The following is a 20,587-nucleotide window of genomic DNA, read 5'->3' on the forward strand; positions in this document are numbered from 1 at the left end:
AAAGTATAGACATTACCTATCAGCCAACAAGTTTGTGTTCTTTGTGGACCACCAAGCTTTGTTGTATTTGGTCCACAAGCCATGCAACACAGGGAGAATAGTGAGATGGTTCATCATTCTTCTCAAATTTGATTTCACTGTGGTTGTAAAAAAAGGCACTACACATCAACGAGCAGATCATTTGTCAAGGATTGTTTCAGGGGAATCACCTAAAGGGGTAGACAATGATCTACCAGATGCCTATTTATTCTCCGTAGAAATGATACCTAGATGGTCGAAAAACATTGTGTCATTGATGACAATAGCTCAAGTGGATTCACAAACACCACTTCCTATCACAATCGATTTAATCGAGCAATCGGCTATGTATCAATTACTAGCTGGACGGCTAAACAAAAGAAATCAGGACGAGATATTGCTTTTATGCATTAACCCTGAAGAAAAAGAACAATGCCTAAGTCAAGCACATGTTACCATAGTAGGGCTTCACTTTGCGGAAGACCAAACTATGCAACGAATTGTGAGACTTGGAGTATTTTGGCCGACTATGAGGAGAGATGTTAGATCTTTTGTAAAAGATTGCCCTCAATGTAAAAAACAAACACCCATTCCTCATGTAACATTGTTTCAAATGTCACATGTTCCTAAGTGGAGTAATTATCTGGTTACTTAGTTATTAAGTTGAACATTTCCTGAGGATATGAGTAAACGCCGTCAAAGAGCAATTGAAACTATGCTCTTATTGGGAACCAATTGTATCAGAGAGGTAAAGATCAACATCTACGTCTTTGTGCAAATGAAAACGCGTATATTTTGATTATAGAACAAGCACATGCTCGATTAGCTGGAGGTCACTTTTCTAGTGAGACCACCGCAAGAGCGATCTTGATGGTAGGCATATGGTGGCCAACACTTTTTGCAGATGCTAAAGAATATGTTCGAAGGTGTGATGCTTGTTAACGAGCAAAAATGCCAACACAAGTAGATAGCATGCCCTTAAGACCAATGATGGGGGCTAGAGCCTTCGCAAAATGGGGTATAGATTTTTTTGGATCAATACAACCACCTGTTTATAGAACCCAAGCTCAATATTCTATTGTAGCTATGGACTATCTGACCAAGTGGGCCGAGGCTAAAGAAACTCAAAAGAATGATGCCATAACTATTGCTACATTCTTATATGAGTATGTATTCATGAGATATTGACTACCAATAGAGATTGTCAGTGATCGGGGAACTCATTTCCTCAATGAGGTAATAGAGTATTTGCTTAATGAGTTTTATGGTCATCCATAACAAATCAGCTCCCTATCACCCACAAGCAAACGAACAAGCTGAGCATATGAATAGAATTCTTAGCTCGGTGCTGACTAAAGTGGTTAGTTCAGGAAGGACAGACTGGAAAATGAATCTCCATGCTGCTCTATGGGCTTATTGAGCTTCATTCAAAACAGCTCTAAATGCTACACCCTTTAACCTTGTTTATGGTCTTGATGCCATACTGCCAATAGAATTTCTATTGCCGATGTTGGGGGTCCCATCGTTGCAATAGCTCCCATGACCAACAAAATTATCAATCCGGAGGGATGAGCTACCCGGCTAGGGCATGGAAAAACTCACACGGTTAGTGAGCTAATTGTGGCAACATAAATGGTTAACTCTACGAGGTGAGCTTCTCGGCCTATGGAGAAGCTAAGCCGCAATGAAGGGCAATCTCCATATCCATTTCTTTTCACCTCTAATCAACCCAATCACACACACTACGCTTGCAAGACACACACAACACTAATCCTATCATGCAACACATTAACCACAAGCACACACACATAGGTCTATCGAGCACCACACTCCAATCAAACCTACATGCACACACAAGCAAAAGAGGACAATCACACAAGATTAGAGAGGGATTAACCACTAATTAGTTAATATCTAGTTAATCTAAGCATCATAGGCAATCATAAGAAGTAAGAGAGAGGCATAGTGAGAGAGAATGAATCATCGATTAGTGTTAATCAAGTTTCATGAGCAAGGCATTAGGGAAATTTTGGACTCACAAAGGGGCCTTATAAGGAGTTTGACTTTTTATCTCATGTTCAAAATGGGCGTGCGGTAAATTTTTGCAAACCAACTCTAAACTTGGCAGAGATTTGGCAGTTAGAATCTACTCTTCAAGCTCTTTGTATTGATATATAGCACGCCATGAGATTCCTCATATTTTGAAAGATTCTATTTTTTATTCTCTTGTGATGTGACAACTCCGTCTAGAATCTAGAGAATAAAAAATAGAATCTTTCAAAATGTAAGGAGTCTCATGGCGTGCTATATATCAATAGAAAGAGTTTGAAGAGTAGATTCTAACTGCCAAATCTCCGTCAAGTTTAGAGTTGATTTGCAAAAATTTTACTGCACGTCCGTTTTGGACATAAGAGAGGAAGTCAAACTCCTTATAAGGCCCCTTTGTGAGTCCAAATTTTCCCTAATGAGAATCTCAAGGACTCCATAGCCACACACCTCAAGAGCTCTCACAAAAGAGTGCTCTCAACAAATGACTTGAGAACCCTAATTTCTTTTACACACTGCCTTATATACCTAGGTTAAAAATATACAATGTCCAGGCGCCCAAGGCCTTTAGGGCTCACCACTTACTGAATCTGCAACCTAGGCACCGTAAGTGATCTATTCTTTACAACTTGGAACTCCCATTGAGCCCGTAACACATTAGAAATATTACAATGGCTTGAAATAAATTGGGAATTCACAATACGTGACCATTTTGCGAAAACGTGAAAAATGTGTAATTCCAATCTTTACTGCTTCTTTGCATTCATCCTCGATGTGATTCGTACGTCTTTGGTCTTTAACAGCTTCTGTTAACTGATGTTGACTCAGTTAAAATTTCCCCCTTCCTATTTCAGTGCCCGTCCTCGAGCACTGTTGAAAGGTGTCCGTAGAGACCGTGGAAGGTTTTTAATTGGTTGTTGATGGGCTGATTGTCTTCATTTGTCGTTGGATTTATTGATGAGGCTCAATCTATTGCAGCATCTTCATTGGTTTGAATATGTCTGATGTGAGAGATGATGTTGCATTTTTCCGTTGTAATAGCATAATGATGAGACTACTGTTTATTTATGAAAAGTATGTACAAGGGAAGTAGAATGATGAGGTTCTAAGTTAGGGTCTAATACCTGGATGACCAAAGGGTAAAAACCCAATGGAAAAAAAGTGCCTTTGCGATACACGCATTCTTGGAGTACTTATTTGCACTGGAAATATTAATAAAGTACTGAAGGGATTATTTTCTGATAGATATGAAATTAAAGAGGCAACAAATATGAGAGGGTAGCATGATGGAATATTGGTTTGCCTATTGTAGTCCACTCAAGGTGCATAGGTGGAAGAAAAAAGAGTGTCTAATGCATATGTCCAATGATGGGACATCCTATATATGCATACACAGAAATGCATGAAAAACAATATGCTGTGCAAGTGAGATTTTGAGGGTTAAATCAGAAAGATGGTGTAGCTATAAAAGCATATGGCATGGCTTTGCAAGATCGCACCCCTTTAAGAATGGTTTTCGTTGACGAGGGTATGTGCTGTCATCTTACTGTGCACTGTGTGTGAGTGTTGGACTCTACGACACTCCACCAATTGTAGGCTAATAGACTTCGACTCTTATGCTCATCTCATCCAGCATGAGCAACGCGGCTTAGATATGCTCAACTCTTCTAGCTTGAGTGTAAGCCAATAACTACGACTCTTAGCACAAAGTTTAATATGACTTGAAGTTTTGGGACTAATGCTTTGCTAATTTTATGGCTCAACAACCCGATTTTGACTATGCCAAAGAGTGGTTTTTGCACCCTGGCGACTTGACTTTTTACATTCTTGAGCTTACTACAAACATTTCTTTTGGTTAATTTTCTAATTTTTTGGTATTTTTAATGATTTTTTACGACTTTTTTGAGAAATTTTTGATTTTTAGGGAATTTTCTGTGAATTTTCTTTTTTTTTGTCTTTTTATGATTTTTAATGATTTTTTTCTAGAATTTTAGAATTTTTTTGATTTATTTTGATTTTTTCAGACGATTTTGGATTTTCCTGTGAATTTTTTACAACTTTTTATGATTTTTTTGGTCACTTTTGATTTATATGTGAGTGTTTTTTATTTTTCTTCTGAATTATTGGCTTTTTATTGATATTTTTGTGTGTTTTTTATTTTTTGTGAATTTTTCTAATTTTTTCGTGAATTTTTATAATTTTTCTAAGAAGTTCTTTTAATTTTTTATAAGTTTTTTTTTTCTTTTATATTTTTTTGGGGAATTTTTTTTCTTTTTTCTATTTTTTGGTAAAATTTTAACCCTTTTTTTCATTTTTATTTTTAAATTCTTTTTATTTTTTTGTGATTCTTTTTTTAAAATTTATTTTAATCTCTTTTATTGATTTTTTAATCATATTTTTTTCTTTTTTGTGAGTTTTTAATGGGATTTTTGTTTTTTATTTAATTTTTGCATTTTGTGAATTTTTAATTTGTTTTTCTTATTTATTGGATTTTTTATTCTTGTTTTTGTTTTTTGAAATTGATTGATTGATTTTCTTTTTTTGTTATTGTTTTTTTGCTTTGTTTACTTTTTTTAAATTTAAAAAGAAACTTACCTATCACCTGCCTGCGCGTTGACGACTGCTGACAGCACGTGCGCGAGGCGGCAGCTGGCTCGTAGTGCGGGTCTGGCGGGTAGAGAGCGGGTACAGCACCTTGGCAGCGGCGAGAATTCCGAGGCTGGCTGCACATGCATTTAATGAGCAGGGCTGTTGGCGTCTCATGGGGCAGCAGGGAACGAAGAGAGAGAGTGAGAGGGAGAGTAGGGGAGGGTGCACACGCAAGAGAGTGGGAAGAGAGAGAAAGAGTAGGTGAGCAGGGTGTGTGTGTGTGTGTGTGTGGCAAGGTAGAGTGTACGCACTGTGAGAGAAAGCGTGCAACAGCGGGCAGTACGGAGTTGGACCAGAGCTAGAAAAAATTACAGTTTTCCTAACCGAAGAAAACGAGGGCAAACACCGGTTTTTAGGTCAAAATTTAAAGCTTTTGCCGGTAATTACACTAAAATCCGTGAAAATTTTTCCGTTTTCTTCAAGCCAAGCTCAAAATCTCAATGGGACTTTAGAATTTCGGCCAGTTAAATTACACTGGATCCTGGTTTGTTTTCTAACACTGGAGAGAGGGAAAGAGGAAGAGCGTCATAAGGCACGGTACCAAAGCCCGAAACAGCCTTTCTTTTATTTTTTTTATTTTTTTTTCAAATTTCCAAAAAATGCTAATAATGGCCGAAAATTAGCCGAAAACTCCAAAAATCGCCAGAAAATCCCAAAATTTTCCAAAAAAGTCCCAAAAACTCCCGGAAAATTCTAAGAATCTCAAAAAATTATTGTAATTCACAATCGAGCATTTCCGAAGCACAAAAGCACACCGAAAATAGCAGATTTTATCAAAAATGCGATTTGCGACACAATCGTCAACCCGGTCCCCGAAAATAGCAAAACGCTCAGAACTCCACCATGGAGGGCACGAATGCAAACAAAATGATTCCGTGAATACGCACACACAAAATAGCTCGTGAAGATTGCAAAATCAAATTTTTATGGAATTATCCAAAAATTCATGCAAAAATTAGCAAGCAATTGCAAAAATTATCCGAAAAATACCCAAAATATTTCTACAAATTCTCCACACATTGGGAAATGGTGCAGCGAAATAAAATTGCACAAATCACATCAATTCAATTGCCAACAATTTTATCAATAAAATCAACATTCGGCAATTAAACCGGGAAAATTATCGGCAAAAATAGGTCAAAAATCCCTGTTTTGAGCACAAAAACGCAGCATTTCATCATTACACACATCATTTATGGAATCAATACATTGAATTAACCATGCAAATTACACACTTTTTAGGCATACACTAAAAAATTGGCAGTTTTTGCCAATCTTTAGGTGCGCACACAAAAGGGTGAAATTTGTCGAATTTGCAATATGACTTCACAAATCAATAGTTGGGCATGTGCAGTACAACACATATCAATCATCACAATTCACAAATCATAACGCACACATTGATTTCTAGGTGCTCAAACATGGGCAAAATAGTGCACACACACCTAAAATTAGCATACACACACTCAATTAAAATGCACACACACTTGAAATTAGTGCACACACACCTAAAATTGACCATCCAAGCATGCAGTCAACTCAATTAAGCACCCAATTAGCAACGCATATTCATCAATTAGCAATTGAAACTTATCAAATTCATGCCCGCCAATTCTTAAAAATTTCGGCATTATGACGGCGTGAAAATGAAAAATCGCAAAATTTTCCATCCCTAACATCAACATTGCATTGCATCAACATAGCATAGCATTACATTGCATCTTGGTGGGATATCTACACAATTCTACACATCTCTAGATTCTAAGGAGGTTGAGAATACCACTTTAATTACCTTTCCGTTGAAGATCAATTGGATGGTCGATTGCTCCAATCCTTTATAGCACATTAGTAAGTTAGCAAAAATTAGTCAAATTAGCAAAGGGTTTGAGAAATTAGTGTGTGTAAACACACAATTGGCAAGATATGGTCACACATTAGGGAATTATGAACACAATGCTTCATGCACACACATTCAAAATCCACAAATTATAAACACACAAGTGAAATTAATGAGGGAATGCATTCGGTTATGCCACAATTACACTAGCGTAGGCCATCATCCCGAAAACGGCGCCAAATGTTGGGGATCCCATCGTTGCAATAGCTCCAATGACCAACAAAATTATCAATCCGGAGGGATGAGCTACCCGGCTAGGGCATGGAAACACTCACACGGTTAGTGAGCTAATCGTGGCAACACAAATGGTTAACTCTACGAGGTGAGCTTCTCGGCCTATGGAGGAGCTAAGCTGCAATGAAGGGCAATCTCCATATCCATTTCTCTTCACCTCTAATCAACCCAATCACACACACTACGATTGCAAGACACACACAACACTAATCCTATCATGCAACACACTAACTGCAAGCACACACACATAGATCTATCGAGCACCACACTCCAATCAAACCTACATGCACACACAAGAAAAAGAGGACAATCACACAAGATTAGAGAGGGATTAACCACTAGTTAGTTAAGATCTAGTTAATCTAAGCATCATAGGCAATCATAAGAAGTAAGAGAGAGGCCTAGTGAGAGAGAATGAATCATTGATTAGTGTTAATCAAGTTTCATGAGCAAGGAGAAGCTCAAGGACTCCATAGCCACACACCTCAAGAGCTCTCACCAAAGAGTGCTCTCAACAAATGACTTGAGAATCCTAATTTCTTTTACACACTGCCTTATATGCCTAGGTTGAAAATATGCAATGTTCGCGCGCCCAAGGCCTTTAGGGCTCACCACTTACTGAATCTGCAACCTAAGCACAATAAGTGATCTATTCTTTACAACTTGGAACTCCCATTGAACCCGTAACACATTATAAATATTACAATGGCTTGAAATAAATCGGGAATTCACAATACGTGACCATTTTGGGAAAGCGTAAAAAATGTGTAATTCCAATCTTTACTGCTTTGCATTCATCCTCGATGTGCATTCATACGTCTTTGGTCTTTAGCAGCTTCTGTTAACTGACGTTGGCTCAGTTAACAGCCGACATTAAGGGTAGCACAGAATCTTGAGTGGACTGAACATGAATTGTCAGAAAGACTTGAAGATTTGGAAAAGCTAGACGAGCAAAGGCTAACTGCTATAGCTCATATCTATGCACAAAAGCGGAAACAAGAACTTTTTTTTTATTCCCACTTAATCACAAAAATCTTCAAGAAAGGGGACTTAGTTCAAGTGTATTCCCTTAAGCAACACATTTCCAAGTTTAAGAAAAAGGAAAACGGACCATTTATCGTTGAAGATGTATCTCTCAGTGGAGCAGTAAAATTGTCCACCCTAGATGGTGAACCAATGGCTAATTGTATTAGTGGACGTCATTTAAAGAAATACAATTTGCCACTAACCAATGAATTTCTAGAGAGAATGCATGTAGCAAAACAAAGAAAGATCAAACGACAACAAGTTATTGATGAAGCCCAAGAGGAAGCTAGGCTTTGGCTACTCAAGTGGAAAGCTGCTCTCAAGAATCAACAGATACCGATTCCCATCAACACTTTGGAAATAGATGATCGACAATGGGAATTACCTAAAGACACAGTTTCAATAGATAATGACTGGTTAGATGGAATGGATCTACGCATTAAAGTAGAACTCAACAATCATAGCACCAATGCTTTGGTCGACATAGGAGCTCGAGTGAATGCAGTCAGTTATTCCACATACAAGAAGGAAACAAGTCAAGCATTGACGGCAGGAATAGCGACAATCAAAGGATGCAACAAGAATCCAACTCCAACATTGGGAGTAGTCAACTTGAACGTGATAGTACATGGATGTTCATGTCCTCATCAGTTTGTATGCTTACCAGATGAACACATGAATGAGACGATGATTCTTGGAATTCCCTGGATGCGTACATACAAAGCAGTACCAGATTGGGATATGAATCAACTAAAGCTATCACCTAAAGGAGGGCAATTCATTGTGCCAATTGAACCAAGCAAGGAGGAATGGAAAAGAAGCAATCAACAGACCAATCCACAAAGCCAATCTTCTCCATCCCCTCGATAATCAAACGCTACATATAGCATGCAAGGAGTCAGACAGATTTGGGTACCAAAAGCACAGCTTAAGGATAAACCGATTCAAATCTGGATGCCTAAAAACTTCACCGACAAAACAAAAGAAGGTTCCAAGGATTCGAACACAGAGACGAGCATCTCCGAGCAAGGAACCTAACATGAAAATGGTTTGGAAGAAAAGGGAGTACTTATCTTCTCCACAACCCGCGAAACCAATCAAGCAATGGCGAGTTAAGTCTCAACAGACTCCACCACACCATGCAGCACCAAGCCGACCAAGTTACCAATGGCGAGAAAAATCTCGACAACAGTCAAAAGTGCTACCAACGGCTCAAGCAGTCAAAGTGCTAAAGCACCCCGATGGTACAATCAAACAGAGAGCACAAGAGCTACAAGATTTGCTCTTTGGAAGACATCAGCAGCAAACCTCGACATCGTAAACCTTGAGTTAATTAGTCAAGACCCAACATTTGCACAACATATTGGTATGAATTGCATTGATCTTCATATCATGGTAGAGCCAATCACGGCTATGCATAGACACAATTGTTCAAGCCATGCACACAATCGTTCCAGAGTACCCCATCTAGGAGGGGTGGAAGGGTACTAAGTACTAAGTAATTAAGGGCAATGTTTGAAGAGGGAGGAAAAAGTTCTATGTTAACGTGTGATTTTTTGCAAAATTACCTAATAAATCCCTTATAATTCATCATCGAGGAAAAATTCACTGATAATATCTTCCCGATGAGTGTAAATAGTGTATATACTATCAGAAAATAATCAAATATAGTCCTTTTTGGGATATTTTTCATCATTTTTGTTGATAAGGAGGCTTAAAAATGGAGAAATCCAACAAAAAACAATAAAGCTGTGTTTTTCAAGGGATTTTATTAATTATTGGATTTTTACTTTACTCTTTTGAGCATTTTGCTATTTTCTTTGATTTTTTCTAATAAACATGTCAAAATTAATAAATAAATAGCAAGGAAGCTCATATGTAAAAATGGAAAATACGATGGTGATTAGAAAGATAAGACGGACAAGTACAAAAATTTTCAATGAAATCAGAAGATGGAAGCAGGAAGCCTAAATTAGGCGGCCATGCCTACTTTTGCAAAATTCTTGCAGAATGAGCTACAAGAATCCGATCAAAGAAATTTTTGAGTCTAACATAGATTTCACGGCCTAGTAGGACTAAGGGGGGAATCTGGGGAAATTTGGTTCAGGAAGTCCGGGTATAAATATCCAAGGTAGGCTAAAACCACCTCATTTCCACTTGGAGCCTTTGCAGAGAGAGATTTCGATCTCTTTCGTGGGACATTTCCAGAGCCCACAGTTGACCATTTTCAGCGCCATCTCACACGAGACGTGAGGGGTAAGTTCTTTACTCGATAATGATCCATTTTGTACGGTCAGTAGCTAGTCTAAAGCCTTAGAAAAAACCCCAGAAATCGAGCAGTGCACGAAGACCTATGACCTAAAACTGACCATAGCGGCCTGACAGCTTGACCAAATCGGATGAGATTAGAACCATAGCATGCCCTAACATAGTAGAACCTTTCTATACCATCAGATGACCATTCGGCTGGGGTCGGTTGGGGTCAAGGGTGTCCCCAGTAGAAAACTTAGGTTTTTGGAAAATGCCTGAATTCCGACTTGACTCCACAGATGGCTTGCTAATGAGGTCTATATACAATGTATATGATTGGTTTGTTGAAATCCATCAAGCAAAGCCCTCGAAAAACAAAAAATGGCTCGAAGGTTACAAAGCTTCAAATTCGACATACGAGGCCAAACTGACTCCAAATGAGCCAGAATTGGACAGATTGCTTCACGACTATGTTACGGACAAGTCCAAAGCCTCAAAGTTGACCGACCAACCCAACAGATAGAGTAGCCATAAAAAACGATGATTTCAAAGTCGACATAGCACAAAGTGATGCTGGCATGACTAAACTTGACCAAATGCAATTTAGGATTGGTATAGGTGTATGAAACATGTCTAGCTCAAAATTTGTAGGTTTTGCAAAGTTTTTTTCACTGTAGTTAATAATCACGATTATTTACTTTTGCATCAGTTTTGCTTGGATATTGTCAAATCACCTCACCTATCATGTGTACACACCCATTACATGCCAAAAATCAAGTATGAGCCAAAATGACCACCTATTACTTGTGAAATTGCCAAAAAACACAAAGAAGTCTTTGCAAGCCAAAATTTGGGTAATGAACAACTTTTCTTGATCCAAATCACCTCATATCTCATATCCAAGGTCTATACCATGCCTAGAACCAATTCTACCAAAATATGTCAATTTTGAAAGAAAAGTTAATAATCGCGATTATTTACTTTTTGGTCAAAATTAGGAAATTTTGATATTTTGCCATCATACATCCAAAGTACATGTTGTGATAAGCCCACTAGCCAACTTTGAATCAATTTGGAGTTCAAAATCTCAAATTCCTTTATATCTACTGTTTTAGAGACTTAAAGCCAAAATCTGGTACTAGTTTCACCCCGTGCATCCAAATGAGCCCATAATTCACTGAGAGCATGTATTTGGTATATACTTCAAGCCTATAAAGCCAAGTTTGCAAAAAGTTGGAAATTTTCCTCTACTGTAAATAATCGCGATTATTTACTTTGGTTGCAAATTTTTGTTTTGACCATACAGTTTTATTCCTTGCATGATTTTATGCATCTTTGCTTGTTCAAAAATTGATTTGAAACAATTTGGACATTGTCAGTAGTCTAAAAGGACATTCAAGAGAAAAATCCAACAAATCTGCTAACTTTGCACTCTATTCATTGAACAGGAGCAATGCAAGCAGTAGAGAGGGCCAAGAAGAAGCTAAACCAAAAAGAAAAACTACAAGAACTACCTGCGTATCAACTAGACCCCGAGTCGGTCAAAGCAGCAAAGGCATCTTACCTTTCTAGAGAATAGCCGGAAGAGCGCCACACTACGGTCTTCACTGGTAGGTTCAAGAGTGAAGAGGGGCATCAGGTGGAGTTCCAACTCCTGCCCAAAGAAGTCTATGATGTAGCTGCCAAGCCAGAGACAAAACAGGCTAACCGTAGGTTGGGGCTCAAGCATTTCTACGAACAAGAGCCTTGCGAAGTGGACTTCCAGAAAGCTTACGAGCTTCTACCTTCTATCCACCATCAAAGATGAAGGAACCACACAAATGTCCGACACCCAAGGGAACAAGGTCGAGGTAGTAATCACAAAAGAGATAGTGGCAGAGGCACTCAGATTGCCCATTGAAGGAATGACCATGCGGGGAAGAGACAGGAAAACTGCAGGCACATTTACCAAGGAGACAACCACGGCTACATTCGTCAATCTTATCCACAATCAGGTGGAAGAGCCAGTCCGTTTGTACCATCAACACTTCCATTTTCTGGCAAAAAGGCCACCAAGGTACACTACACCAAATCACGCCGTGGCCACCACCTTCACTCAGGTTCTTAAGTCGACAAGAAGACAACCCATGGACCACGCGCAGTTTGTCTTGACAACCTTGAAGGGCACCAAGAAGGAAGGCAAAATCACATACTTGGGTGTGCCAGAGGGGTTGACTAGAATAGCGTATCATGCCATCGGCATGGCCGACAACCTACCGCCTGCCTCTGATCAGAATACATGGATTTTGGCAGCACAACCCTCTCCACGAGCTACAAGGTCAGGTAAAAGGTCACAGAAATCAGATGATGAGTCAGCTGACAACTCACCAGAACGGCAGTAGCGAGAGCTCTGACAACGAAGAAAAGAGAGCTCGGAGAGAAGAGATGAAAAGGAAAGCTGTGGCTGCACACCAAGAGCAGCCAACTCAAAAACAAGCGCGTTTTGAAAGAGAAAAACAGGCTTACCAGCGCAGTAGGCAAGCACAAGGGAAGGACCCAAAAAAGTGGGTACCCACAGGACTGAAAGGACCTCGAACAAAGCATCATACCAGAAAAGAGGTAGATGATCCAATAGAATATTTAGAAAGAATGTACCAAGAGGCCGAAGCCCTAAAGTTGAAAGAGGTAGAAGAAGCTGCAAAGAAAGCCAAGGAAGCGGAAGACCAAAGGCAAGCCGAGGAGACGGCTAGCCAAGAGCAATGCCATGGATCTCCCCAACCCACCTCACCCCGAAACAACAAGACTATCCCATGCCTAGCCCACCACCATCACCAGCAGGCAAAGATACCAATGAAGAAACAGAGCCAGAATCTACACAAGAAGCTGACCACCCTACGGACAAAAGAAAAAAAAGCCGAGCCAGAATCGGAGCAGGTAACAGACGAGACTCAAAATCCGGAAGAGGATAAGACAAGTCAATCACAACAAGAAACTGATAAGGAAGCAGATGTAGAAAAAGAGACTACCACTACACATGAGAAGGAGCCCAAGCCAGAGAAGGAAGAAAGGCCGGCACCTGAAGAGACAGCAAGGGTTAAGACAACACTATCCACTTCTATTCAACCAAAAACTGCCAAGGCATCAAAGCCTCAGGATGGCCAAGAAGAAGACCGACCATCTACCTCCACAAAAGAACCACCAGCAATTACGATGCAGCAAGAAGCAACACACGAGGCTGCAGGCACATCCCAACTGGCACGACAGGAGGAGTGGCAGTCAAATGATTAAGTAATAATACAGGTCAATGAATATACACGTCAGATGCAGGAAATGATGGAGAGACTCCGTTCAGCAGCTTTAAACCGCAGCACAAAGGCCAAGGAACTGGAAATGGTGATCGACGCTCTTCAAGGAGAGCTAGAAGATAGGATGACTATCATCACTGATCTCAAAAGGCAAGTGCAACAGCTGAAGGCAGAAGTGCAACAACATCAAATAGCCAAGGATAAACAACAAAAAGAAATGGAGGAGTTAGGTGATCTCCTCACCAAATTATATGATGCCTGCGAGGTAAAAGACGAGCAGTTGAGAGAAGTCATGAATGAACTTCTTACGACCTCTCTGTCAGCTCAAAGAATTCAAGTGCAGTTAGATGTTGCCAATGCTTCTCTGCAATATTCTGAACAGAGAATCAATGATCAAGCCATTTTCTTATGGCAAATCAGAGAAAACCCAGCCGTGGCCTCGATCAAGGGAACTGATGAAGTGTACAAGGCACTTGAAAAGAAAAATAAAGACCTAGAACTGGAATTAAAGCTTGAACAATCACATCGCAGAGACCTGGCATTGATGTGGGTTCAAAGAGAGGAGGAGCTCCTAAAGGAGAAAGCAGAACTCAAGCGGTGAGTGGCATAAAATGGTAACCATCTTTTTGCAACATTTGTCAGCCTACTCAGCGTCCTCTTCCTCATATGTGTATATATTTTTCTATGCTATTAAGTTATCTAGAGTAAATTCCCCCTCTTCGTTTAACCTTTGTGGCGACACGTACATTATACTCTTCCCAAAAATGTCACCTTAGTCATATATTTATATTACCACCCTTTTCTTTTTTGCTTTGTAAATAGAATAAGCATACAATAACCAACTATATACCCCCAAAATTTCTTACCTCTTGTGAATTAGGAGTAGAAAAATAATATATCCATCTTCCACCCCTTATAGATAAATTCCCATGGAAATCAACTCTCCACTTGTCTTTACCAAAGATTATGGTCCCTCTCTACAAGTCTTCTATGCCCCCTACATAGGTGGCCCAATATCTCTTAAGAATATACATATAGTTTCTCTCCTTTCAAAAAGACTCCAATTGTATATTCTTTTCACAAGAAAATAATATTGGGCCCTCCTCTATTTGTTTAAGCATCATAGCCTTTTAAAAAAGCATGATTCCCCTTGGATGCATACAAGCAAAGGGCCCATACAAGAAGACTTGGAAGCAAAAGGTTCCCTAGCCTAGTGTGGACCTTCCAAACCGAATTCCTTGGTGCATGGGCGTGAAGAATAGTCCAAATTCATATCAAACATGTTGAGAAGGTCAATTTTTCCTTTTGAAGCATGTCATTCCGAGCTACAGGTAAAAAGTTATGGTCAAAATAGTGTAAATCTGTCAGATTCGCAGCAAAAGGGAACTGTAAATCAAGTAAATCAAGAGAGTGAGTTCTTATTTTTCCCCTACTCATCTTCTAGAAGAGCAATGAGTGTTCAAGGTCACTTGCATGTGATGGGACCAACCTAAAGATGCTTTCTAAATGCCAAGACAGACAAGTTGAGATACCCCGCAGGAGCCACCCGTAGGGCCTCATGGTGGGGCCCACCTACATTATGCACCCCTATGGAGCCTTCACGGTCTAAAATGATATTTTTGGTGAATAAATAGTCCCTTTTATGTCCAATATTCAATGAGTGGTCAAAGGACACTTAATTAGGTCTAATCACTTACTCTAATTAAGTGTAGCATAATCCCACTCCTACACAACTATAAATAGCCCCCCTTGGAGAGACTCAAGGACACATACACCTATATTTTCAACTTCATGTTGTTTCTTGATCAATAGTAGAGAAAACCCCAACTCTCCCTCTTTCACATCCTCCCTCCTAACCCTCCTCTTTGGAGGAAGTGCAACTCTATTCTCCACTCTCTCCATTCTACAATCTCTTACTCCATCAACCCAATAAATCATTTGTAGCACCTCAATAACTTGTAAATACATCATGATCTCTCTCATGGTTATGTTAATGATCATGAAATCATCTTTAAAAACTTTCAAGTGTCGCAATTCGTGATGGTTAGCCAGCGTCTGTCCTCCCCTTAAAAGGTGTGCGAGAAATCAAGTAAGTGTTCTATTCTCAATTTACCATTGGTTTGTTTCTCCACACTTATTCAATTGGTCTAAAGAAATTTCTCACTCCAACTCTCTTTTGCTTCATTACATATGCATGTGGCTACCTCTCATGGTGATTTTATTTGTGTCACGGCATTGCATAGATGGAGATGAGCTCTCTATGCAAAGTGTGTTAGTTTGATGTAAGTGATTCTCTTGTGTGTTTGAGAGGCAACTCTTGCGCGCATGATTTTTTTGATGAGTGCTTGAGAGAGGAAGAGTTTGGATGTATTATGGGTATTCTTATGGGGAGAAGGTGAATGCTATTCCACAAATTGCATATTTCATTTTGATGCACGGCATTGGGTTGCATAATCGTTGATGGTGTTCAAGTGTCCAAAGTGTATATAGAGTAAGGGGGTTTTCAAAGTGTGTTTCTTGGGTGGGTGAGTGCAAGTGTTATTTTTTTGATTGGTTTCCTTCTCCACTCCCAAAAGAAGGTAGTGCCCTAAGTAGTGTGCGTACCTCTTTACGAACATTTTGTGAGGGTAGGCCCATTGGTTTGGGTTTAGAGGCCCCATTTCAAAAAGCTCGCCCTCAGCGGATAAATCAACTCCTCAGAGATGGAAAACCAGACACGCAGGAAGAGACAGGAACTTCAGAGCCGCCACAAATAGACATACCCTCGGTCTCGTTTGCTAAGTTTGAGACGCAGTCCACAACAGAGCCGAGTGGTGATGAAGATTTTTAGGTTCACATCGCAGATGCAGATACAATGCCAATGGTCTAGATGTCAAAAGCTGAAGAAGACGCACAGAAGGAGAAGATCACCTTAGAGGTGGATGAGCAGTGGAAGGCCGCTATGAATTGGGAGTTGAGAATTTTACACTCTGTCAATGTCACTCAACTCACTCCCAATCAGATCAACGCTCAATGGCACCAACAATCCCTGCCGTACCCTCTCATCAAAGTAGAACAATCATAGGTAAAAGAAAGGCTGTACAAGGATATGCAAGAAGATGGCACAGATAAAGACCACCCAAACTGGAGGTTAAACTGGCAGAACAAGAATTCGAGATACCTGATTCTTTTCACAAGAGTACCTGCAACCCTACAAAGAGATCCAACATTCTGTCCTGTACCCAGAGTAAGGACATGGCAAGCGCATGAAGCACTGCAAAAGAAGAGGCCAACTTGGCTCAACTTCCCCAGGCTGCCAGCTCCATAGAGAGGCCAAGCGACAGAGGAATACATGGTGAAAACCCTAACGGGCGCCATGTCTTTCTTCAAGAGTCTGGCAGATCTCTCCTCTGCAATGTTATATAAGATTTGCAGGATGCTACTCACATGTATACAAGTTTTTAATGAGCTTGAGCAAACAGGAGCCCCATGACTCTCATTCTTGGAAGGAAACAAAGGCTTATGCTACGATCTGAGTGGGCAACCTTTAGAAGAAGTCCTTTACGGATTCTATGCCAGATTCATGTTCTTGCCCTCGAATAATATGCTAGCTTTTGAAGAAGCATTCTACACTGGATTCTTCACCTGGCGAACGTAGATATTTGTGCCGGTGAATAAGCAACCTAACATCCAGGTTTGTAGGCTACTCAGCGGTGGAGCTGAAGAATCAAGTCACCATGCAATTTCTGCAAGTGCCCGGCAAAGAATGAAGAATCAGATACCAGAAGGCACTGGACGCGCTTAAAGACCGCCTCGCCCGCCGTCAACCCGAAGACTACTTAAGTCCATAAAGCTGTGTCAAGGGACGACACATGCGAGGAGGGGGGAATGTTAGCAGCAAGCTAACGCGGATACCATTTTTCAGAGTTCTCCTTGTAAAACATTTATTATTCTGATAATTTGAGAATATTGTAACTCCTATTTTATCGGATAAACCTTGTAATTAATGAGCCGGGGCTACAAGCTTCCAGATTGTATCAGCCAGTCATTTCTCAGCTTTGGTAGAACTCCAGATTATTAGTTTTTACCACCCAAAAACCTTGGCTAAGGTATAAAAGCCAATTTTTGTAAGTTTTTTATGAGTTTTTGGATAAGAAATACACAACGTGAGCTAACGGCGCTCACTTCTCTCATTCTCATGCTTCCTACTTGCTCTTCGGTTGTCACATTGTAAATGCGTTTGTTGCATTGCAACCGCAGGTAAGAGCTCTACGCATTGACGTAAGCCATCACAGTATTTCGTAGCTTTTGGCATCGCCGACCCGCGGCCTAATTTCATCATAACTAGGAATTTAACTTTTAAATCGAAAACTAAGCATAGGCGGGGTATTGGGGCATCATTGCTAAGCATTTAGATGCATTCCACGTCAAAAACGACTAGGTCAAAAATCCATTGCTATTAATAATCGCAATTTTGCAACTTGACTTAAAGTGGGGTATGAGACCTGAGGCATGTGTGCTTAGGTCTTATAAACTTGTCCTAGAAGTTTCGTTACGTTTGGATGTCATTTGATGCTGTAACGCATGTGATTTGCTTGCCGATGAGAGATTGGCTTTTGGTGATTTCACTCACTTGAGTGTAGGTTGAGTTAGATGCGAGTTGTTAGTTGTTTTTCGAGAGATTGACAACCTCTTGTAGCCTCTATGCACTGTTCGAGTCAGCTTCGTCCCATGGTTTGACAAATTAATCGTGGTTCTCGCTAATACTGCAATAAGATAGGATGGTGAGGTTAGACATGCGTCCCACAGGTTTCAAGAGCTTAAGATCGCTGGTGTTTTTCGTTGGGAGAGAAGAAGAAGGAATGAATAATCCCCAAATTAGAGCCGCCTTCTCTTTAATCATAATAGCCATTCGTGGATGCATGGGAAACCCTCCTTCTATTTTTGGCCATCCCACTAGTGATATCTCTAATGGGCACAGCTCCTTGATGATGTGGCATGGTGATTTTGGACCTGCACCAAAACGATTGGGAGCGACTCCAAATAGGAGGCGCCTTGGCAAGCTAGACCTTTTTCGCTTCTACGGCAACCTCATCCATTGCTCAGATCAGACAATGAGATCTCTTTTCTCCTTCGGCTCCATCCCTGCTCGCTGCCACCCACCATTGCCCTCCGTTCTTTATTTTTGTTTCCCACTTTTAATACTTAGGGTGGCCCTTTTTAGTTGGCTCTTGGGCGGCCTTGCTTAGTTGGCCCTTGGGCGGCCTTGCTTAGGTGCACATGCTTAGGTGCAAGCATAGGTGAATGCTTTTAGAGAAAAAAAACCTTCCCTTCGCACCCGGCAAGGCATGTAATTGTTACTGTGCACAAACCATTTGACTTATGTGTCCGTCAAGGCAAGGCATTATGTATATAAAAAATGCTTCCGTATCGGCCCACATTTAACATACATATCGGCAATGCATTGCATTAAGCATGTATGTTGGCCAACTTGAAAATACATTGCTAGTGCAGACGGCCTTGGGTTGCCACCATACTTGGCACATATATTGATCAAGGCACTGCCGTGATAAACTCATCGAGATGCTAACACTAGTTCTGTAATCGGACATTCAAGTGTCTTGGGACACTAAAGTGTCTTGTAAATAGATAAACTTTGCATATTTTTTAAAGCATGTGAATTTTGCCAATTCTGACTTTAAACTATTTTTAACAAAGGCCCATGCCTCGAAAATGAACTTAGAATTTTGTCTCGACAAAAAAAAAAATCAAAATTAATATATTTAATCAATTTTTAGTGCTAAATTATGGAATTTTCATGTTTGGCTATGGAGGCCTGAGCATGGGGGGAGGAGAATTCACAGCCATAGGATCATCCTAGCAATCCAAGGGCTCATGTTTCATGCAAAAATTAACATTGGGTCAAGCGCCTACGGCCCAAAACCCTGCAATTTGAATTTGCACTGAACCTACGCTCTCTGGAAATAACCTGCATGAAAACCAGAGCGCAGAACCTATGCCTGCTCTTTCGATCTGTGTCACCCAAGGGCCCACGTTTTGCCTCTCCTCGCCATGGAAGGAAGAACTATGCTTGGTGGGCTGCCTTCCAATGCTTATTGAAGCTCTTTAGAAGGCCGCGAGGTCCTATACCCGGCTCTTGAATTTGGCGCAGATCGGGCAAAGCAAGACCATCCCATTGATTGGGAAACAAAACTTTATAGAGTCAAAATTGTTGCACTCAATACACGGAAGAAGTTGTTCAAATGCGTATTTGATGGAGATGAGACTATGTATATTCTATCATGGGATTCCCTACGACCATATATTGCTCCGGAGGAACACACGACAGTTGATGCAGTTGCAGTTCCTTTGAGTGATGATGATGAGCTCTCTTTAGCTGATTTTCTAGCAAGTCAGAAGAGGGAATTTACACGCTCTAATGTACATCATCATGTGGATATTCCTCTTGTTTATGATGCGGTTGCTACCGTTCTTGATGATTCCCACATGATGTATGATATGGATGCAATAGATGCTACTCTTGTGACGCATGCAATGTCTGCACATGAGGAAGTTTTGTATGCATCAGATATTGGTGAAGAGGATCCATGCTTGTCAGCACATACTTCTGTTGTGCGTGGGAGGGGTCGTCCTCCAAAGTGCAAAGTTATTGGACGAGGTCGGCTGAAGGTTTTTGAGTGCCATGCGAATAGTGAGAATGTTGACCTTCGTGCTGCTACATGCAAAGCTAAGACCACTCATGCTCATAGTAAGGGAGACAAGCTTCTTAAGAAGCGGGAAAAAATGCAAAAGCCTATTGTGAAAAAAGGCCGCAATTCAGATATGCAAGAAGTTGATGATTCAGGTGATGAACATGCGTCTTTGGGAGAGGAAGACGAATGCAAGGATGAGCTTTTGGAGGCCGAAGGGCCAGTTTTGCGTGAGAGTGATGATGAATCTGATTTTTTTGATGCATGCATGCCAAAATGGAAGAGAGGAGACAATATGCGATTGGAGCTAGACCGGACATTTAAAAAGCTTCCATCTTTTGTGGATATAAGTGGTCTTGACCTTGGAAAGATCCCGAGAGAGTTCATTGAAATTCAATTGTTCTTGTCTATGTTTTTGTTGGACTTGGTGGACATGATTGTTCATGAAACAAATAGGTATGCATTGGAAAGCAGAGAACGTGTCTTATGCAAAC

At 40.4% G+C, this 20,587-nt stretch overlaps 1 pseudogene; it reads left to right on the plus strand.

Moving 5' to 3' along the window:
• Positions 1–19,455: 19,455 nt before the first annotated feature.
• On the plus strand, positions 19,456–20,530 carry LOC147456155 (uncharacterized; annotated as a pseudogene).
• The last annotated feature ends 57 nt before the right edge of the window (positions 20,531–20,587 follow it).

The sequence above is a fragment of the Adiantum capillus-veneris genome, chromosome 6 (genome assembly GCF_014529385.1).
Source record: "Adiantum capillus-veneris isolate H3 chromosome 6, ASM1452938v2, whole genome shotgun sequence".
In the NCBI taxonomy this organism is placed as follows: Eukaryota; Viridiplantae; Streptophyta; class Polypodiopsida; order Polypodiales; family Pteridaceae; genus Adiantum; species Adiantum capillus-veneris.